The 23,650-nt window shown below is 39.0% G+C and overlaps 1 protein-coding gene and 1 pseudogene across 4 annotated transcripts in view; one reads left to right on the top strand and one right to left on the bottom strand.

Moving 5' to 3' along the window:
- Positions 1-15,590, top strand: part of LOC144248318 (chondroitin sulfate proteoglycan 4-like) — a 33,849-nt pseudogene extending 18,259 nt beyond the window's left edge.
- Positions 15,591-15,666: 76 nt separating this feature from the next.
- The window catches only part of SNX18 (sorting nexin 18), a 98,309-nt gene continuing 90,325 nt past the window's right edge, over positions 15,667-23,650 (bottom strand). The window contains exons 2-3 of one of the 4 annotated variants that reach the window (XR_014951673.1): positions 23,353-23,650; positions 15,667-21,908 (exon numbers count right to left, since the gene is read on the bottom strand). The exon at positions 23,353-23,650 is cut by the window's right edge and continues 26,736 nt beyond it. The gene's annotated coding sequence lies outside the window, so the exon portion shown is untranslated. The other 3 variants (XR_014951675.1, XR_014951674.1, XM_021553908.3) reach the window with 3 other exon arrangements.

The following is a 23,650-nucleotide window of genomic DNA, read 5'->3' as shown; positions in this document are numbered from 1 at the left end:
CTCTTGTTGGTTCTGAAGTCTTTTGCTTCTCTGTGCAGCTTTTGCAAACCCTCTTTCTGGTGTCCTTTTAATCACATCTGATGAGTCACATCTTTAAAAGTCAATTGTGATAAAATGATAAATGCTCTGCCCAAGCAGAACGTCAAGATGCAGTTCTGTTCCTGACTGCTGATGACATAACGTCTATGTCAAGGAAGCAGTTGACCTGCCTTAGCCAAAAAAGCAAGTGAGGTTGCATAGGTAGAGTTGTTTGGGTTTTTTTACAATTTAGTACAAAGAGTAGACTCCCAGATGCTTTTTTGAATAAGCAACTGGCTCTTTTTTGTCAGAATATATCAGAAAATAAAAACTTTCAAAATAAAAACAATATGATCAGACCTTCCAGAGCTGCTTCAGCTGCCTGGCTAATATAAGAGCATTTCTTAGGTGCATTTTTAACTGTAATCTCAGAACACACATTTGATTTTTCGGGTATGTTAATTTGTAGTTAGGCAAAGTATGATGATTTTTACATGAAAGTATATGGTACTCTCTGGCTTCCAGTATCTATATTCTTGTAGCAATATCTTATGGCTGAATTAGGCAAAGCAAATACAAGAGCATGGTAATTCTTTGCAACAGTTACTGTTTCACTTTTTTTTTTCGGTCTTTTTACCTAATTGAACAACATGGGGAACCTCTGCTTAAAAGCATCCTATCAGTTCTGAGACATGTGTTTTTACAGGAATCCACTCAGACTCCTGCAGGTGTTTTGCTATTGCTTGTGCCAAAGTACATACAGGTCCTAAGATTAAAGGAAAAAAATGTGCATTTGTTATGCGTACACATAACCTCTGAAATAGTTTAAGCTGTGACAACATACCTTCTTCAGCAAAGCTAAAGTGCAGTGAAGAGGCTAAGGAAACAACCCGAGAGTTTATTCAGACCTTTAAATATAAAACAAAATGAAAGAACTTTGAAGTTACTTTTCTCCCCAAATTTCTTTTTTTGCCAAAATGTGACTGCCTAAGTGCTTTAGACCCTCCTAAGACATAAATAGAGTTGGAAATTTTGGAGTAATTTTCTCCCCAAGTTTAACTAGATTTCTGCTCCACCAAGTCAGTGGAGAAAAAAACGGGCACTCCTGCTGATTTACATCTAAGGAGTGTCTGGATTTCACTGAAAACAACAGCCAGTGGTTCTTGGGGAATATGTTAATTGCATTACCAATTTATTTAATTCTAGTTAAGATACAAGGGCTCAAGCAAAAGTTGCTTTCAGGATGATCTTGGATGTATTGCTAAAGAAATACTTTCCTGTCTGCTCATTCAGGAGTCCCTTTGGCAGTCACACTGACACCATCCAGGACTTTGATTGTTGAGACAGAACCACCTTCTCATCTGGTGGCTCTAGTGAGCCCTGCTCGACATACCCAACATTCACACAGTCAAACAAGGTTTCCTCACTGGCTTCACCTCAGGTTTCCCTTAGCAGAGTCTCAGGTGCCTGTATCCCTAAAATAATTTGATTATTGTGCAACAGCAGAATAACAGCTGGCAGCCCCTGACAGGGGAGCCTGACCAAAAGACTTTGCAGTCTAAGCCACAAAAGTATGAAGTCCTCTGTTCCTGCCATGTCTCTGAGTGTTGGTCCCCTGGCAGCAGGTGCCTGTGCCATTTGTTAAGCAAAGGCTCAGCAGTTCAGGGCCTCTTGCCTCAGGCTTCTGCCATCCAGAACCCAACCTGCTGCTCCACTGGAGCTGCACCCAGAGCTACCTGCCCTGAATATACTTCTCAACAATATTTCACTGTAGCCAAGAGTGAATGGTGTCCAGTGCATGTTTGTGTTTTCTGTGACAGAGTAATACAAGAATAAATTTATGGTTTTGATTTCTACAGGAGCAATGTCTGGAGGCTTCAGCTTTCAGGTGACAGATGGTTTGAACTTTGCACCACGACAGATTTTTATCATCACAGCGCAGATGCTGGTCATTAGTCTTGAAGAGAACAAAGGGCTCGAAGACTTTCCAGGTCTGTTTTTTGAGATTATCATGATTTTGTCCACTTGAAAATATTGCCTAATACAGAATTATTTGTCAGATAATTAACTAACTAAACTATGGAAAGCTGTATCTGGGAACATTTATGTGTGTTTTTACAAAAAGGGTATGCTGCAAAAAGGGTATTTTTATTTTTATTTTTTTTTTTTTACAAAAAGCAGTATGCTGTTTGTTTTCTCAGAACAGCATACTGCTTTTTTGCTTTGTAGTCTTTAACCTTTTGATATATACATGCTTGGAGTCATAGAAACTGTTGGTGAAATGTTCAACTACAATGTGATAATAACACTGTCTGCCTAAGCTCTGGAGATTTCCTGTTCAAGTTTGTTTAAAACCTCTGTAGTCCATTCAGATATTTAGAGATGTCTTAGGTGGTTGTGATAGCACCTTGTAAAAGCAATAGAAGAGTGAAGCTTTTGGGCATGAGATTCTGAATAGCACATGTAAGTTTTCCCAATTGATAGTTCACTTTTCTTTTGTTGAAAATGAGTTATAGACAGCAGCACAGAATCACTGAGGAATCAGAAGAACTGAAAACTTTGATTCATATTTGTGCATTTGTAGCTATTTTGTTCAGCAGCTGAGTATTTTTTAATGAAATCATACCATTGAAGCAATTGATGTGCTAAGAGGTCTCACCAGAGCCATTTATTCCTTTGCACTTGAAAGAGTATTCCCTCATTTTGAGTTAGGAATCTAACATTTATTGCAGCATTAAAGGAGAAATAAAGATTAGTTTTCTCTCAGTAGTATCTTGCACCACACTTTTTATTGTGATGCCTTCTTTTTTCTGTTTCTCTGAATTTGATCTGTAGAATCAGAGAGATACTAAGAATTGGCAGAGTTCTAGAGGTTGTGATCTGTACCTTGATTAAGTAATTGGATATGGAAGAGAAGCCCTTTATCTTCTTACACTTCCTGAATATAAGTTGCGTAAACAAAGGTTTGCAGCAAAAGCCACTTAAACACAGGCAACAAAAATGAGATTGTAGTAGCAGCGTGATCTTCTAATTCAGTCAATATAAATGGGATTCACATAAATCCACTTAGAAAGCTTATTAACCTGCAGTTTTTGTGTATAAGGTTGCCTTGGGCAAAGGGATTTACTGGAATTCTGTCTTAAGCCAATGATAATTGTAAGAAAAATATGCCTGTATTTGCATAGAAGGCAAAGTCTCTAGCTGTCTCAGTTCTTCTTTTTACAAAATACAGTATTTCTTTCAGCACTGCGAACTGTATTCATCCAAGATTTCTGGTTTTCCCCTAAATTTTCACTTACTTTGGGTTAGCAAAATTTCTTTTAGATGTTATAAAGTGTTACTAGATTTTTACATGTTCTCTTTGTGGTACTTTTTAGAGCCATTCTGGAGCTGCATGGCTTTCAGCTGTACTTTGCCATCATGAAATGACTATTACAACAATAAGGATGCCAAATGGTTACTATATATAAAAACAACAGCCAGTGTCCTGTTAAATTTTATAGTCCTACTGAAAATATATTTTTGAGCCAGCTTGAGAAATCTTCTCTTTGGGGTAGTAAGAATGTAATTTATTGTGAATAATTTACCATGTCTTCATGACTGGTAAACTATTCTCTAAAGCATGTTGTTCTGCAATTGCATAAGAGCATGTACTGCTGTCTTTTTTTTTTTTTTTTGTATGTTGGGTATACCAGATCTGTTTATATAATTCATAGATTTTTCTTTTTCTGTTTTAGCAGAAGCTTGTTTTATTCAGCATACTCAGAAAATTGACTGCTAGATATATTAGCTTTTTCAACTGTATGCTAAATATGTGCAATGGAAGGATTTGCTTCTTCAAGAGGGCAATTGCTCAAACAAAAAATGGGCTGAGTTTCTCTGAGGAGAGTAAGCCTGACTCGTGGTAAATTGGAAGCAGAGCTGTGAAATCACTCTGTACATGAGATGATTTATAACTGTTCAGCAGTGGTAGGGAGAATGCTCATGCCAAAGCTTTTACCAAATCTAAAATGTAGGCAGCAAAAATGTGTAACAAAATTATCAGGCACCAATGTTATGCTATTGCACTCTACTTGAATTTATTAGCTTGGCCCTACTCAATGCCACTTGTTTGTCTTCCTTCTCTATCTGTTCCTGTCCCCGGTGTTTGGGTGGGGTTTTTGTGATCTCTCCTGTGATTGGGAACACACAGGCAGTGTTCTCACTTCATTTTCTTTCACCCAGTCTGCTGGCTGGCAAATAACCTTCTTCTCCCTGTTGAGGTGTCAGACCAGAGAACTACTGTGAGTGCCAGGGAAGTTCTCAACTCTCAGGTGAGAAGTGGGTGAAAGAGATGATATGTTTGAGAGAGGATGCTAATTTACAGAAGAGCATGATAGACTATGTTGTGTGTGTCTGTAAACTGTATTTCAGCTTGTGGTGTTCAGTGAGTGAGGTTAGATCTACAAGGAATTAAGGGGGTTTTGTGACAGATGTCCTTACTCCCCATGGCCATGCTCGATGATGGCAGTGGTATGGTACCCTGGTCAAGAAAAATTGGATCAGTAACTTCCATCACTACAGTGTGACCATGTTTTAGAGTTACTCTATCCTACTCTCTTAAGGCAATAAGGCCTGATTTGTATAACTAGCAGATTATGCAAATAACTACATTTGCAGGTTTATGTGGTGTGATCACCTGTTGTGCTAAATAGTACATTCTTGACCGTATCTGTTGTATGCACAAGATCATTGTTCCCTCCCTTCCTGTCACAGAAAAAAAGGAAAAGAAGGGAGATTCTTGAATTAGATATTGTCCAGGAGAATTTTTCTCAACCTGAGAGTCTCCTTCACTTTTCAAAACAGTATGGATGCAGAGACACATGGGAAGGTAAAAATGGGAAAACAGGAAGAGACAGAAGATCTTATAACAATTCTATTTCAAAGCAGTTGTTGTTTGAACCAGAGCACAAGCAGATGTGAACCAGAAGACTCCTGGTATTAATAATGGCTTTCAATCTTCACTGTCCTTACCATGTTTTTTTCTTCTGAATATTATGGCATGTATGCATATATATATATATATATATATTCAGACTTCAAGTATATTTAATACCATATAGTCTTTGAAATTATGTATTGAAACCTATAAAGCTTGTTGCTCAAGGAGAAGGGAAAATCTGAAAATAGAGGCAGACGTCAGATAATTTTTTTTTTTTATTTTAGGAAATTACTAGCTAGGAAATTACTAGAAGTCCTAGCTGTGTCAAAAATTGTCTTGGTTTGACTAATGCCAAAAAGCTATTTATAGTCTTTAAGATAGAAGGTAGTAACCTTAGTAAGGCTAGTGTTGTATTAAAAGAATTTTGTTACCACTCAGTCTCCATCTATCTTAATAAATAATACATTATTTCAGTTCAGACTTTTATTTCTGTTACATTTCTGTCTTCCTCATTTGTTTAATTCAGTACTTATATTTTAATTTTATTTACTAAAAATCCTATTTCATATTGATAAAGCATACTTTTGTTAATGATTGATTTTGGTTTATGTGTTCACTAGAAACTTTGTTGTTTTGAGTCTTCTCTCAGTTGAATGACCTATATCTTCTGTGGCAACTGGGAATACCAAAAATACTGGAGTTTGAATTCGGTTCTAGACATGTGATATAGAAACAGAACTTCTTACACTTGTTCTCTTCTATACTTCAGGTAGTTTTTGCAGAAGTCAGTATTTAGCAATTACATGTGCTGAAGAGAACTGCATTTTTTTCATTTTTAAAACATGGGTACATCCTACTATTGGGCTTTTTAATTGAAAAAGCTGTTGAAGGGTTGTAACCAGAAGGTAACTAGAAAAAGAGTAACCCTGCTGATCTTATAAAATGGTATTAAAATACTAAGTAGAATACCTAGGTGAGAGTGTGAATTGTGGATACAAAACTTAGACTTCTGGAAAAAAATTCTGTTGTAAATCTTCTTCCTATACTTGATGTTTTTTAGGTTCCAGGAAACCTATTTCACACCATGATCTGAAACCTGTAACCAATAATGTGACCAATGCAGGAAACAGAACTATAATTTTTGTGATTGTAACTTCCCCAGAACATGGAAGGCAGATCAGAATAGATTCTAATGATACCACTCAGGAAATCTTCAGTTTTACACAGTCTATGGTAAGCATTTACTTTATAACTAGTTGAGGGGTAGATTATTACTTCAGAGAGCATCTCAGTCATTCTTCATGCGATCCATTTATATCTATCTGTTAAGTAACCAAGCATATGTGACCCATCAGTGCAATCACAAAGATTTGCTATGTCATTAAATATCTGGCATCTAGTAATGAACACAAAAGGAACCTTTGTTCCTTTCTGCTTGGATACTAGCAGGGTCTTGGCAATTCCCACTGTTTTGCTTGTAAGACTATTTGTCAAGAAGAGCTGTTCTGGTGCCATTAACCATCACTCAGAGGTCAGAAGCTTTTAGTTTTTGGCAGAAGAAGCAGCCTTTTTCTGTATAAAAAGTCCACGTATGAGATCCATTTCAGCTGTACAAAGTCCCCATGGCTGTCCCCAAGATGATTTTTATTGACTGGATTGGCTGTGGTACTAAGTGTGTGAAGTATCTTAACTGTGATACAGGCTCTCTTACTGAATGACTAAAATGTGGCAGCTTATGTAACTTGATGGAAAAATTCTTTTGCAAAAGGAATTACTTGTCTGTGTGCAGAATTTGAATATGATTATCTTCAGCATACATTAAGCTATTCTCAGAAAATTAAAGTGAGATAAAACGGGGTCAATCTTCTGACTTTGCTCATGGGAAAACGTGTGTTTACAGATTTTAAATGTTGCTATTTGATTGAGTATATGAAGGAATAAGAAAATCTATTGACCAGAATTGGAAACTTGGGCAGTAAAACTTGGTAAAGGGACAACATTTTTATTTGTTGTCATCAGACTTTGAAACAACCTGATGAAGGATGGTTGTAGAATGGTCCTTGGACTTTACAAATCAAGATGAACACAGAATGGTTCTCATAAAAAACATATTGTCATCCCATTATGTCATTGGTCTTGTTTCAAAAGTGGCTGAGTTTTGTCTTATGAAAATGGTGAACTGTATAATGACACTTTACCTTTCTGATCCCAAAATATGTGATTTTTATTAGTATTAGATGAAACAATTAAGCAGGTTAGACAGAAAATATTTCACCTAAGGTTTTGAAGTGTAACTTTTTTTGCCTATGGATATGTGTGTTTATCAGACAGTACCATGTCATAACATGTTACTTATTTTTTGTATCTTTAGTTTTTAGTAATGTATAGCTAACTTCCTTTTAACATTGTAAGCTGTGAAAGGTTTTGGGCTGAAATAATATGTATGCATTTTTTGTCTGTTGGAGATATTTCTATTGGCCATTTTAATTTTAAACAAGTAGAGCTAAATGACTTCTTGCAGGTGGAATTCAAGTATCCAAACAAGATTGCTATTTATTCCAGTAGAGGGTGAGATTTAAGAGAGAGAAAAGGGATCCTAAATAAACTTTCAGTCTAGTGTGTTGTAATCACAGGGACTTAACTATGAGTAAAGAAAATCGCATTTATGTTACAAACATTGTACATTTTCCATGTAACAGAGAGTAAAGCATTTAGTTTCTGTTCAGTAATAAGCTTGTAAAACTGATTTGAATTGAAATACATTTTTCATTTGTGTAGGTCTGTGGGTATTCATTGACTTAATTCTGTGTTGAGGAACTTGAAAATTCACTTTGGAAAAGTAGTTACTGCTTTTGCTGGGGTGGTGAACTCTTCTGTACGCACTGTGGTTTATTGCTTTGTTGCCAAAGGGGAAAAAAACTAGCAAAAAGAAACAGAAGTTACTATTGCATTCCAAGACATTTTACTTGAACAGATCAGCTAATATAAGCAAATTATTTGCACATTAAACACTCTTGAGTAACACAGGAGTTTTTCAACAAAATATTTGACTGTTGTTTTTCTCTGCAGTACTTTCTGTGATATCTTAGAAGTATTTTCATCTCACAGCCAGCTGCAGTGTCTTCATTATATATGGTCATTGCAGAGGTAAACACATAAATCCTCATTAATTCCATTCTGTTCTTAGCCCAGACGTTAGAATGGATTTGCAGTCAAACAACCAACCAATTAAGATGGACACTAAACACTGCTAAATTTAAAGGATGTTTATTGTGCCTGTATTTGTTACAAAAATTTACTGTCCTCAGCTAGAAGTCCTAGAGAGGAAAGTTACCCTGAACTAACATATCCTTTTGCTATTATTTTTTTTGTTTGTCATATAATAGCCATTAAGAATTAAATCATTACAGGGAAAACAGAAACCTGGAGATGTGCAAAAAGGATTTTATCACATCAGTCTAAATTTTTTATAGAAAAATGGTGATTCTTTTGAGGCTGCTGAGAAAACTGACTTTGAAAGCCCAGTTTGCCTAGTGATCTCAGTGGGGGCTATTGCAGTAATTTCAGGATTCAGTCTCTGTGTTTACACCTCAGACTCTATGCTTCTAAACTTCTTCATGTGTGATAACACCGGGGGGGGGGGGGGGGGGGGGGGGGTTGTTTCCTTGTTTCACATCTTTCAAGCATATATCATAGAAATGTGTGCTAATGAGTCCCTTCAAGTTATTTGCAGGGTGTGAGGACCGTTAAAATAGTAAATTTCCATCACCATCCCAGAAAGGGATCTCTCTGGCAGTTACAAACTAACATGTGCAGGTCTGGTCCGTGGTTGCCTGGAATTTGCCAAGGATTTAATGGGTGTAACTTGTCATCTCTTTAGGCCAGTGAATGAATTATCAAGCAGACCAGATGCTGAATCTACTGAGTAAGATTCAGTAAGTGGTCTAGTCTTGCTATTGTTAGGAATTCTATTACAGTTTGTATGTATTATAGTATTGATCATAAAATTCAGGTGTAGTTCTAGCTGGTGAGAAATAACCTGAAAATACCACCTTTTCCTTTGGGGTCTAAAGAGATAAATGGTTTTATCCTGTATGTGCATTTGTTTCTCTGGATATTTATTGCAGTATTTTGCAATACTTGGAAGCTTGATTCCTCACAGTGGACTGATTAGATTCCTTGAGTGTGATGATCTGCAAGGTCAGTGCAGGCAGGGAGAGTTCAAACCAGATTCCTTTGTGTCTTTTAGGAATCCCTGTTTTGCTGTGATGTAGAAACTTTCCACTCTGTAGTTCCATCAACTTTTTGCTTGTAAGTGAGAGTAAATACCAGTGGTCATTACACTTCTTCAATTTGATTAGTCTCTTACCAAGTATCTTTTGCTATTTGAAGGAAATCAAAGTCCTTCTCCAGCCTTCAGCCTTTTCAGGACAAAAAATCCAGCCCTGCTAGTGTCCTTACAAAGAAAACCCTACACACAAATACTTTGATTTACTCAAAATACAGTCCATCTGAGCATGTGATCACCATTACTAGTTTGAGACAGTTTCCCGGTGTTATATATCTCTCTCCTCTTCATGTAAGGTTTTTACTAAGCATTCATGCCCAGTAACATTTCACTTACTTTCAGATGTTTTTCTGGCAACAAAGAGTCCATCTTAAGAGAAAGAGAAATGCATTATAATCTCAGTGTACATACAAGCTGGACTGATGGGCTGAGGCCAGTGGTGTGAGGTTCAACAAGGCCAAGTGCCAGGTCCTGCCCTTGGGTCACAACAGCCCCAGGCAGTGCCACAGGCTGGGGCAGAGTGGCTGGAAAGGACCTGGGGGTGCTGGTGACAGCAGCTGGACATGAGCCAGGGTGTGCCCAGGTGGCCAAGAAGGCCAAGGGCATCCTGGCCTGGATCAGCAATGGTGTGGCAGCAGGACCAGGGCAGGGATTGTCCCCCTGTGCTGGGCACTGGTGAGGCCACACCTCGAGTGCTGTGTCCAGCTCTGGCCCTCACTGCAGGAAAGACACTGAGGAGCTGGAGTGAGCCCAGAGAAGGGCAATGGAGCTGGGGAAGGGTCTGGAGCACAAGTTCTGTGAGGAGCAGCTCAGGGAGCTGGGGGTGTTTATTCTGGAGAAAAGGAGGCTCAAGAAAGCCTCTTTACAGCTGCCTGAAAGGAGCCTGTGGCCAGGTGGGGGTTGGCCTCTGTGTCCAAGTAACAAGTATTAGGATGAGAGGACACGGCCTCAGTCTGTGCCAGGGAATGTTTAAATGGAATAGTAAGATACCTTTCTTCATGTGCAACATAGCCGAGTATTAAACCAGACCACCCAGAAAAAGTGGTTGAATCAACAACCTGGTTATTTTAAAAGATGTTTAGATGTGGCACTTGGGAGATGATTTAGTGGTGGACTTGGCAGATCTGGGTGTGATCTTACAGGTCTTTTGCAACCTAAACAGTTCTATGATTCTGCATACATTGTGTGTGGACTAAGGTACAAAGGTCTCTTTGAACAGTGTTCTCAAGATACTTTTTCTGTCCTTAACACTCCTCTGCTTATAATCACCTTGCTCTTACACATATGTTTTCTTTTTACCTGGAACAGGTTGATGAAGGTGTGATCATATATGAACACTTACATGCTAAGTCAGCTGACTGGAGTGCAGAAGATTTCTTTATATTTACTGTATCCTCTCCACCATCAGCTCTGGATATCCAGATGTTCCATGTTGTCATTTCATTTGAAATTGACAGGCATGATCAGAATAGTCGACTTCTATCTAATACAGGTAAAAATGCTTCACTGTTTTGGCTCAATTGTTTTTGATCTGTCAGAGCTTCATTGAAGAATGGAAAAAAACCCCAAAAATTTCATTCTCTTCAGTAAGCAGTGACCAGAATATTTCTGAGACAGAGAGTACTGTAGGGTAGTAGCTTGGAAAGCTGTGTTTATTGCACCCTTAGATATGAGATAGCTACATATGTTTGATGCTTCCTACTGCTGTGATGTACTGGAGTTTATGCTTTTTACTGCCAAAGGCCATCTAACTGGACAAGTGTTGAACATCACAGCCATGTCTTTAGTACAAATTGTATCTGACCTGCAGATTTCAAATCAAGCAGCTTATAAATTTGGAAGCAGTGACCTGGATGCTTCTGACCTAGCCAGTTTAACAAACAGTGATCCTAAATTTGAAGTGATAGTGCCCCCCTCTCATGGAAGGATTGTAAAGAAAAGGTTTGTGAATGATGCAGTGTTTGAATATACTCAGACGTTCACCCAGGGTGACATTGATAGTGGTGTTTTGCTTTTAGACATAGACACAAATATGACAGGCATCAATCTGTTGAATAACTCATTTACATTTATACTCAGGGCAGATGCTGTGCAGCCTGCTATTGGCTATTTTCAGTGTTCCATTATGCCACACAGTCCTCCACTTGTGCAGGGTTTTACAACAGAAGTGCTTTTTGTAACCAGCATGGACCACTTTCAAGGCTCACTCTACCTCAAAGGATGAGGCACCAGTCTCCTCACAGAATGAAGAGGCTGCAGGACCATAGAAGACTGAACTAACTATGTGGCCAAGGCAGAATCACTGGGGAAACCTACATGAGGAAGATCCATTGCTATATCAGGCAGTGGGAAAAAGTGTATCTGTGGAGTTGAAGATTACAAACCAGGTTTATGCCAGGAATTCCACAGACCAGGCAGGTGAAAGCAACCCTTGGTACCTTATTATCCCCCTGGTCCTGGTGTCTGTTCTACTCATTGTTGCTGTTACTTCTGTGTGCATTTTGTTAATGTGTCAGAAGAAAGAGAAGACAAGACCTTTAGTCAAAAGTCAAACAAATGCAATCCTCAGTAGTGCAGATCGATGTCTGGAACAGAGCTTGGCTGTGCCTTCTGTCACTGTGACTCCTCTCCTGAAGGGGGCTGAGACAAGTACAGCCTTAACATTTGTGGCAGTAAAACATGAGCAGCTGTTCCTACAGTGGTTCCTTCAATTACAGAAAGGTATCTGAAAAACAGCTTTTTAAATCTTGATCCTGAAATGATCCAATATTGTCATAAAACAAACCCAACTTTGAAGCACAATCAGTACTGGGTATAGTTACACCAGTTTTGGTCATGCTAATTGATGTAGCATGGAAAAGTGAATATATAATTTGTTCTTTATTACCCTCATTTATTATAGGTCAAATGATACACTTTATATTAGAGGAAATCTGAATACCTGTGAAATAATAATAACAAAAATCCTTACTGATTACAGTGGCCATAATAGATTTGCAGTTGGTGTGTCAGCAAAATTCTCTCTTAATTCAGTGGGGAATTTAGCCACATGGATTTTGAATGCACCCCATGTGTGCTATATTTTTTATTTCCCATGAAAGGTAAAATAGAATGTTTTGTTGTGGATTATATATTTTTAATTGAATTGGTTTTGGGTTTGGGTTTTTTTTTTAACTGATTTTGCTATAAAGGTCTTTTATTCCTTCTGAATCACTGCTTCTCTTTGAAGAACTTCAGATTGTTTCAATAAGTAATTTTTCCATAGTTCTAATTTCAATAATGTATTTTGACCTGAAGGCTGTTCAGAGGCCAATACTAAAGAAAAAAAAAATTGAGTATTTTGACAGGTCACTAAACTGGATATACAGAATTCAGTTCAGCAACAATAATACAACAGTGAATAAGGATTCTAGTGGAATACTTTGAGATGTTGTTTGCTCGTTTGGTTTCTTTTCCCGATTTGATGCTGACCTCTAGCCTTTAGTGTCTGAAAACTGCTAAAATATATCCTTTACCTCTACTCCACATGGCAAAAATTGAGTATCTGTCAGTCAGCCCGTCTGCTTAATTATCTTTAATCTTACATTATGTCTAGATGAGCATAAAGTTTCCTGCTCCTGAAAAAGGAGTAAATTCTGCTTTCAGTGAAGCAAACACAACTTTCTCTTGAGTCTATGTGCTCAAGCAGATATCAGTAGAATCAAGGCCTGTGCTTGGGTCCTGAAGCTACTGACAGAAGCAATCTTGCAAGGTAGTATGTATCTTCTGAAGTTTCACACTGACCTTTCATCTTCCAGAACACTGAACAAATATACCTTATGCACTGTTGCCAAGTACTATGTACTCCAGCTTTGCTCTGGTGATGAAGTGTGCAATAATTTCTGTGCAAAGGGAATATTTCACTATTTTTGGAAATCAAAGCTCAGTAGTGATGTGCAGTCTCCAGTTAAGGCCCAATTTTATTTCCACTGAGAACAAATAATATAATTACTGTTGACTACAAAGAATGAACTGACTTCAAGGAAATGATGCTGTGATCGTAACCAGTCTCTTATTGACAGTAAACTTCTCATCTCTATTTTTTGCCTTTAAATTGCTACAGCTTCCGTCTAGCCTCTTTGTAAAAACTCTGTTCTCAGCATTATCAGCTTGGCACCCACCCAGTAAACTCTGAAATACCATTTCTATTTAGGCCTAATTTTATTTAGGTACTGCCATTTTTGCTTTTATAGAATGGATTTTCTGACCTCAAGATCCTTGGTGAGGTTCATTTCACATTACTTTGTTTTGGATGATTTTTAAAATTTTTGATGGTTAAGTGTGTTTCTATCATTTATATATTGTAGTTATGGGAAATTTTCACCCACAAGGAGGGCCAGATATAAACTGTGCTTACTTCTATGTTCTGGGAGCTGAATACAGGAGCAGTAGGGACAGTCCTCATCTTTACCACCTCTACCATGGGCAGACATGATTGTGGTGCATTTTTTAGAGGCCACTTCAACAAGAGTAGTCCATGTCAGTGGAAAATATACAAGCCACATCTTCAGATGGTCAAGTTATTAGAGCACTAGAGATTGATATGAACCTTTCATACACTCAGACTAAAATGTATTAGAACCTTGTCACACAGTTTTTACATTTGTCATTCCCTGATGCCAGTACATGAGTTCAAAGGGCTCTGGGTGTTCAGGTGTCTCAGGTGGATCTCACTGTAGATCTGTGTGGTGGACCTTTTCTGCTTTCCCAGAGGAGGTCTCTGGGACTGTTCTGAGTGACTCTCAGCCAGAGCTAGTGTTGCCAGGCACCACAGGGACACCTCTGCACCCTTTGTGGAGGTGTAGCTATATGTCTCTTGTCATTTCCTGTGACCCCTTCAACCAACACCAAGCAGACATCAGCTTCCTCCAGATCCCAGCTGTCAGATACAGCCTGCCTCCAATGCCTTCTAGACAGTAGCAGCAACCTCATCCCTTTATGCCTTCTCCAGGCCACACTTCAAATAGGAGTAAAGAATTTTAATCTCAGCACTTTCCTGACACATGAAGAAGCCTGCTTTGCATTTTTCTTCCTGCCAAAAGCAAAAGACACCTCATGCTTCAAATTCTTCCAAGCAGTGCACCTACAGTTTGATACCAAAATAGTGCACTGCTGAAAACTCCTGGAGCCTGGTGACAAAATCTACACTATCAGCTTATGACAGGGTGAGCAATGAAATATAGTCTTTATGTGATTTTGCTGAGTGTATCAGTGTAAAGACAGGCATGCCTAAATTTGTGGTGTTAAGTGTGTGGTGGAGATGGAACATAGGGCTGATGTAGTGCTGGTGATGTAAAAATTGAGACCATGACATAATAGTCAAAAAACCTGCCATTCAGTTATAACTCCACAATTGAATGTGCATTCTTGAGTTTCAGCATTTGCATGGTAGGAGAAAAAAGCACTACATAAGAATATCAAAAGAGGTAGTAGAATTTTGTGCTGGCTCTTTTAGCTTTAGCATAAGGGGCTGAAATATTGTTCTGTTTCTGAAATGGTTTTGGTTGACAAGAGATGTTAATTTCCAGTAGATTAACCATTACGAGATTATATCTTGTGCATTTTGCTCAATTTTTAAAGCACTGAATGGGTTTTTTCACTTTTGTTTTTGTTTTTATAGTGAAAATCAGCCTTAACACCTAATTAATCAGGGAAGTGCCAGCGTTCAGTTTTCTTCCTCAGTTTTGGCTGCTGTGAGACAACTGTGCTAAAGTGCCTACCATATTATTTTGATGAAAACTTTGTATGAATGTAAGTTTATTGCTAATCAGTGATTACTTGGTTTAATGCAAAATGCAGAGGCAATATTGTAACTGATAACTACATAAGAATTTAGCTTTAAAATCCCATCCTGCATCCCTAGTAAAAACCCCAAAATTAAAAACTCTGATTATGTTAAACTTTCCCTGTGGACAGTGGAGAATAGCCTTTGGCAGAGGACAGTTTATCTTGTTCATACATACATAGATATTTAATATAGATAAATCTGCTCTGGCTTAGCTAGTCCAGGTTTGAGATGATAAAAACTAGCTGGGATGAATCTCATACTGGGTTTCCTAAATTATAATCAGTCTAGAAAATGAAAAAAAAACCTACTCCATTTTGTGGTTATGGATTCTTTTGAGATTTTAGGAACACACATATTTTATGGTCAGAATCTGGCTTGAATATTTTGGTTGTTTCTCTTGGCCTTGAAATTGTGTGTTTTATTTAGTGAAGGTGGGGTTTCTGAAGGATTCCCCTTTTTACAAAGTGGAATTATAAATTGCAACATGAAAGTGCCTTGAACACATATATTAAATAAATAAACTTTTTGTTTATAATCCATGAACTTAATGTTTTTTGCTTTCTTTAAAAACCTGTGAAGTGCAGAGACAAGAAAATCCCATTGCCTGTAACAGCATTCTTCTGAGTTTTCTAATGTTGTATTTTTCAAATTGCACATGTGCTGGGGTGGATGCTGTGCTGTTCCCAGTGCCACTCAGTATGTGTGGTTGGAAAAGGAGAGACTTCTCACTGTGCACATAACCTGGCCATGTCCAGCACTTGCAGGAGTGTAACATCAAAACAAATGCACTGATTTGAACTTGCTCAAACAGGACTGCACTTTAACTGCATCTGATGTTAAAATATCAAGTTCTTAAATACATTCATGTTAATACATTAGTTCTGTTTCTTCTTTGATTTTCATCTTGATTGAAAGTACCCCCTCACTCCAGCCTCACACCAAATGCACTGTTCAACCTGATTGTTTTTCTCAATCAGAACTTAGCTGGTTTGCAGTTGTTCCTGTAAACTGAGGTAAGGAACTTCCTCTTGAGACATCAGAAATGCTGGTAGCCCTGGGGAGCAGCTTCCTGTACACCATGAATCAGTGCCCTGTGCACAGAAATCTTTCAGCAGTAATGAGTTGTGTCCCCCTCCTACACCTCAGAAAATACTGGTTTGGAAAGAAGGAAGATAGGACAGAAATGGTAATAAACCCTTTACATTCTCCTTTAATTTAAGTATAGATGAGGGCCAGCTACAACCTTTGCTGCAGTAGCCTTTGCTACCTTCTACAATTCCAAATTCAGCAGAGAGTCTACTTAAGTAGCCTCTAGTATGCTTTGCACTACTATTTTCAAGTCAGTCTTTCTGATGCTATGTTGAAGTACATTCTGTGAATATTTTTAAATGGGCTGAAAATAATTGTCCTGGCATATTCAATGGAAACTGTATTAATTTATCTTCACTCATTTCAAGCTAAGTAATTCCTGCCAGAGCTTGCATATCCCAAATGCACTCCCAGAACAAAATGTTCTTTCATTGCAACTGGTGAAATCTATATTTTCCCATCTGTTTGTAGAGAAATTCTGCATGGTGAAGTGCTTGCTTTACATGATCATTTCCTCATTTCCAGTCTTGCTGCTTGGTTGTTTCTGTGAAAATACTTTATACAAGCTGGTAGGCACTGCTAGACATGAAGTTATTTGCAGTTTGAAGTTTTAGGTGCAAAACATTTACATGGCTTCACAGTGAGAGGGGCATTACTTCACATAAATTTGTTGGGGAAAAACACAGGAGGAACAGATTGAGTATTGGGATGGGAGTGTCAGAACTCCTTGCAAGAACACAGGCAGTAGATAAAAAAAAAATTATGCAATTTAAAATGTGTGACTGATCACAGTGCTCCAGCTCATACATTTCATCTTGCATAGGTATAAGATGTGTTGCATGAAAACACATTCTCAAGAGAATAAAAAATAAATAATTAAGATCTTGCTTTTCCTATACAAGTATGGACATTCAAGTACATACAAATAAAGTTGAATCTCTTAGGGAGAGGCATGTAGGAAGTTGTTTTGAGACATGCAAAGCACCTAGGAAGCTGCTTTGCTGGCAGTGAGTGCTATGGAAGAAGTTGGTTAGAGAGGCAGGAAGAGACAGGAGGATTATGGACACAAGCTTTCTGGGATTAGATGGAGTTTCTAAAAACGGGAAGGTCATTTGGAAGCACACCCATGGGTTTGTTTGAAAGGCAGAGTTGTGCTGGGCTGTGCCTTAGGCAAGCAGGCTATGATCCACCACACTGCCTTTGAAGACAAAGTGTCAAGGAGAGTTTTGCTCCTACTAGAAGGGAGAGTCCTGCTTATAGACAGATGTCAAATCTTAGAAGCCCAGTTTGCCTTTTCTTTTGTTTGCCTCTGCAGTTGGCAAGAGATATTATTTCTATTAGAAAGAAATAATCTATGGCATGAACATTTTGAATTTTGACTTAAGAAGGTTCTTTCAAGAAGTTCAGTTGTGGACTTCATCAGATTAGATCACTAAAATTGTTCTTTATATAACCACCACACAGAGTGGCCAAGTTAAGTTGCCTAGGGTGTAATTCAGATGTTAAGTCTGTTGGCATGAATGTTACCTTAAAAATAGAGTTGCAGTGTTCCTAGTGTCTTGGTCAAAGTGCAGCAAGGAATAGGATGAACTTGCTTCGGATTTTGACTGATTGTATTAATTGTAAGCAATTAATTATTAATGATAAATCTGGCAATCTGCAGATATGAAAGGTATTTATAAGTAAGGCAACAGTGGTCTTGATTTTGAGCTAACTACATAGACGAAAATGGACCTGAGCTTAATCCTTGAAGAAATGAATGTATCTGGAGAGCTGATCTCATTTACACATAGTTGCAGAAAATACTGTTGAAAAACAGCGCTAGGATAAGATTACATCAGGTGGAGAAGTTAGCAGAAGTGGGATGAATCAACTAGAACAACTGCCTTCTTCATTAACTGTCTGAGTGAGACATTGAGTGTCTCACTCAATCTGTATTAGCCATTTAAAGTCCTGTACTGTTCTAGGAATGCTGCAATGTAATCATCAGTGAGTGCCTGTTTTCCTTTCTGAAGTCAGCTTGTTCCTGGTTGCAGCACTTACGTTCATTTAGTCTTCTCCATGATGTTGATTTCTGGGATTCAGAGACATCTCCTTGGTTCTCAGCATGGAATCTGCCCTCAGAAGACAAGTACTTCTGTGTGTGCCATTCAGGAGCAAGGAGGGAGGTAATGGTTTGTCACCACTGATCTCTCTAATGGCACTTATAAATTTAAAGGCACTTTATACCCATTTCCATTTTATTCGTTTCCCCAGAAAGCTGGAAAAGTTGTAAAATGGTGGGTTCATGGTACCTCTGTGTGACTCCACAGCTCAGGAAGCAGCAGCTTATTTCCTCAACACCAAGCTCAGCTTGTGCTGAGCTTGGCAGACCTTGGACATTTAGCAGCCTATTTCATGTCCCATTAGGCTGATGCACAGACAGAGGGTGAGAGCCTTCACTGCCTGGCCTCTCTGCACTCCTCCTGCTGTCAGGGAGAGCCCCTCTCCTGCATCTTCAGTGCAGCTGCAGAGGAAGGAGTTGCTCACAGAGGCTGTCAGGCAGTGGAGACCTGATCTAGTTTCACAGATGTCCTAATGCCACACTGCTGGGGAGTTCTCAGACTGACAGCTGTAAGCAGTGGGCAGTTCTTTACTAGGAAACACCTAAGTACATGTTCTGCTTTAGAGTTTCATCTTCCTTAAAAAAAACCCAAGCAACAAATCTGTCTCTTTTCTGAGAAACACTAACACAGAAGAAGAATATATAAACACAGATATATAAAAAGAAATAAATACATATCTAAATCAGACCCTCTGTCAGATATTGGAATAGTTGTAAGCAGTGCATCTCCTCCCAGGCAGAGTGCTGGTGCTACAGTCTATTATAGGATGGATACTGAATGCAGTTTTACCCATTACCTCAGTGATAGTTTAAGTCATTCTCCTTTGTGGATGCTGTCATTTTCTTTAACAAGTCTGACTGCCTAGGAATTCACTTGTCTTTGTTAAGTAACTGTTATGTGGTTTAATTGGTCATTGGCCCTAAGTCACCAATACGTGTTTATTTTATAAGGAAGTTCAATGAGAAGATGTTCCTGTGCATAGATTCTGGAACAGAAAGTTTCTAGTACTTCAAATATTTGAAAGTCTTTGTAACTCCAGACCTCTTGGAGCTGATAAGTGTATTTCAAGGAATAACATGGCTACCGTTGACAACTTGTCAAACTTTTACTACTTTGGAAAAAACCACACCAACCCTGTTACATGTGGGTAACTGTAGAATAATTTGAAATAAATAGCAAAATTTATTTTGTCTTTACACTCTTTTCTGGTATGCAAGACATGGTCCTGCTTATTTATTAGTTATTGATAAAATAAACAAAATAAAGCAAAAATTATTAAGCCAGTTGTTTGTACAGCCAATGCAGAGTCCACTGAGACTGATTGCTTTTCTTTAGCAAGTGCAGAGCAGCTGTAACTGGAAATGTGGTTGGATGCTATGTGGGTAAATCATCCAACTAGTTATACTGACAGCATATGCTTAAGAAATACCAAAGCAAGCATCCAGCAAGTATCTCAAAAAGGTGTTTTATTTTCTTGTTTACAATTTCCATAGATGAATGGAAGCTGTGGTTTTCCTCTTAGGAGGTACTAATATTTACAAAGTATTTGACTGATCTCACCTTTTTGTCCCATGCTAGAATAGATGACACAAATGACTAATAGCTTCTGCACAAGCATGTGACATGGAAAGAGGGAGATGTCTGATTCAAAGTCTCTGCAAACTGCCTTTGAAGATTCCACAGACACAGGAAATAGCATGGCCACTCTTGCTTTTAGGGCAGACAAACAGGACTCCTACATTCTTTGAAAATAAAATGGATGCTGGAAACTTGGATAATTACACAGCAAATCTGTAGCCTCTTTCATTGGAAGTGACTCCTCTGTGTCAATTTGCTCCATCAAACCTGACTGAGAAGGATCTCACATGGGGATGTAATGGGAGCAAGAACTGTTGGCATTAGGGTGTTGCTCAGCCTGTGAAATCTCCTGGGTTGGCCATAGCCACTGATAAAAATGAAGAACATCAAGTGAGCTCTTTCACTCTAAGGTTAAAGGGCAAGGATGTGGAATCACCATACTTGCATATTGGTTACATACACCAGACTTCACTAAACCTTCAATATCCCAGCAGGAGCCTGACCGTGCCTGGTTTCACTGGAAGACACTGAAATCAGAATGGCCTTTCTTTGGGCTTGCCTTGGATTTACACTCTGCTGATTGATGGAGTAGAGAGCCCAGGCTGGCAGTTCAGGGTCTCAAGTGATCCAGCTCTAGCCTACACCTTGCCACTAGGTTTGCAAAACCCATATACTCTGGGAAAGTCTTGGTAGGTTAGGTAAGGATTGTGATTGGGGCATTTATGTAATATTGGGGAAATCCAGATTTAAACCTTCTGTCTCTGACTGAGAAAATGTCCCCTTCCACTCCCAGAAGAGTGTCCAAACCTATGAGCCATACAGGCTCCTTGCAAAAATACTGAAGGAACAAGAGGACACTAAATCATGCAGGGAGCACCATCCAGAGAAGCAGGGTCAAGACTTTCGTAAGGCAGGTGAGTGTTCTTTTTCCATTACTATGTGTAAAAAACAAGGGAAAATATGTTTTCCTGTGGAGGATCCTCTAGGGCCTTCTGGGGAGAGCTGCTGAGCTGGGTTAGTTGTTACCTGAGTCACTGACTGGTGAGTGCTGGCAGTCCATGGTGAATGGAGACTGGCCCTGTCCTGCAGCCCACAGATGGAAACTAACCTCTCTTTCATGGCACAGGCTTTGTTCCTTTTGTTTGCCACAGGCAGCTCCAGGTCTGTATCAGTAGCTACTATGAAAAGTTTTTCCCAATACCTAATGCTCTGTATCTAACACACTACCTTGGTGTTTTTATTTGTGGGGGTTTTTTTGTTTGGTTGTTTTTGGTTTTGTTTGTTTTTGTTTTTGTTTTTGTTTTTGTTTTGGTGGGTTTTTTGTTTTGTTTTTTGGTTTTTTGGGTTTTTTTGTAGTTGTTGTTTTTTTATGTAAAGCCACTGATTCCCAGCATGTTTTTGTCTAAGTATTCAGGTATTCTGCAAAAACAGCATTGCATACATTTTCTTCTCCAGACAACCACCAGTAGATGTTAATACCAAGGATTTTTGTTTTCCAATTGTTTTACTAACTTATTTTTTGTTATTTTCAGTTCTCACACAAATGGTCCCACAGAAATCATGTAATCACACTTTCCTGCAGCCCCAGGAAAAGCAAATTTTCTGACATTTTACTGCCACACAGCAGTTACCCAACAGACACATTTTTGCATTGCTTTTGCAACAATGCTTACTTGGTTTTCAAGTTTTGATGGGTTATATTCAACTATGTCTTTGTCTTGACAGATTGTTTTCCAATTGCTGCTCCGCCTTCTACTGTTTTCACTAACATCCAATAAATGGGGCCAGCTGGCAGCAAATGTGATTTCATCATGGTACAGTAGAGTCTCTTTCTCAGATGAGTACAACACAAAACTACACTCATAAACCCCTGCTTTGGAACCACTTTGCAAGAGGTTACTTGACTTGCTTTTAAAAATGCAGGAACCTTCACAGAACACTCCCCAATCTTGCTGCTGAATGAACTTTTCCTAAATGCTGCTTTTTGAGAATGGGAATAATAACATAAGGGTGCAGAATCCCTTGTGACATCTTACCTGGTTTCTCAGGTCAGTGCACTTCAAAACCTGGTTCCGTACTTATCTGAAAGCAATATGAAAAGGTACACACATCTAAGCTACACAAAGGTTAGGGTCAATATTTGCACAAAGAAAGGGCCCTCATCAAGTGTAAATAAAAATTATTTTTATTGGAAACTGATATAAAATTTAATAAACTCAAATATTTCATTGGGCACAGTGATCCTTCACAAATAGTAAGGATGGTCTGAGGTGATGACTATGCATTGGGAAAAGGTGGCATAACAGGTATGTTTGTGTAATGCTGTCATCTCTTCATTGAGTTTTCTGGATTTAATGGAATTTCCCAGTGTCTTGTCTGTGCTGGTGCTCCTTATTATAGTGAAATAACTAACTAAAGCCACTGATCATTGGGTACTGAGTCCAGAATTTATCAGTGATTCTTCTTTCCTTGTTCTCATTAACAAGGTGGTCATTTCTTTAATATTAATTGGTGGAAGATGAAGAGCAGCAAGATGAACAGCTTCCTGTGGTTGTGTTATTATAGGCCCTGGTTCTGCCCTTGTTCAGGTTCACCTTCAGCTCCTTCCCCCCAATATTACATAGAAAACGTTCAGTGTTTCCTGTTGCTGATCTAGAGCTACATGTGTAGGCTCTGCAGAGGATCTGGACAGGCTGCATTGATGGGCTGAGGCCAGTGCTGTGAGGTTCAACAAGGCCAAGAGCCAGGTCCTGCCCTTGGGTCACAACAGCCCCAGGCAGTGTCACAGGCTGGGACAGAGTGGCTGGAAAGGACCTGGGGGTGCTGGTGACAGCAGCTGGACATGAGCCAGGGTGTGCCCAGGTGGCCAAGAAGGCCAATGGCATCCTGGCCTGGATCAGCAATGGTGTGGCAGCAGGACCAGGGCAGGGATTGTCCCCCTGTGCTGGGCACTGGTGAGGCCACACCTCGAGTGCTGTGCCCAGCTCTGGCCCTCACTGCAGGAAAGACACTGAGGAGCTGGAGTGAGCCCAGAGAAGGGCAATGGAGCTGGGGAAGGGTCTGGAGCACAAGTTCTGTGAGGAACATCTGAGGGAGCTGGGGGTGTTTATTCTGGAGAAAAGGAGGCTCAGGAGAGACCTTATCACTCAAAAAATTTCTTCATGAAAATGGTTGTTAAACATTGGAATGGGCTGTCCAGGATCGTGGTGGAATCACTGTCCTTGGATGTCTTCAACAAGTGACTGGATATGGCACTTAGTACCACTGTCTAATTGCCAAGGTGTGATCAGTCAAAGGTACACTTGGAGATTTTTTTTTAGCCTTAATAGTTCTGTTATTTTGTGCTTCTGTGATTCTGTGTCTTGACAAACCAGCCAAAATGTGCCTACACGCTGGCCAGATGGCTGCAGCCTCTTCCAATAGAGACATTGGTTTGGATCTGTCTTTTGACTCACCATGAAATACTAAATTTGGCTTCTTTCCACTTTTAGGCTGCTAATTTTCCAATGAACTTGTAATAACTTACCATCTTTGAGAATGTTGCACCTCTCTCAAACTTGGCCCAAGGTGGATGTTACACTGAAGCTAGAGCTGGGAAGCAGACAGGCAGATGGCATGGTTGTACAGCGGTGGTTACTATGGAAAACAAGCTAGAAAGGAAGAAACACAATTCAGAGTTCAGTAATTTTATGGTGTTTTATATATTGAAAGACTGAAATGTAAAACAGCTACACTGAAGGTACCTATACATTGTATCATGGTATTTTTTTTATAATTGAAGGTTGAGGAATTGTATTTTAAGATGCAGTCTGTGATTGTCAAAG

This window comes from Lonchura striata, chromosome Z (assembly GCF_050655825.1).
Source record: "Lonchura striata isolate lonStrDom1 chromosome Z, ASM5065582v1, whole genome shotgun sequence".
Lineage (NCBI taxonomy): Eukaryota > Metazoa > Chordata > Aves > Passeriformes > Estrildidae > Lonchura > Lonchura striata.
This window is presented reverse-complemented; position numbering and strand designations above follow the sequence as displayed.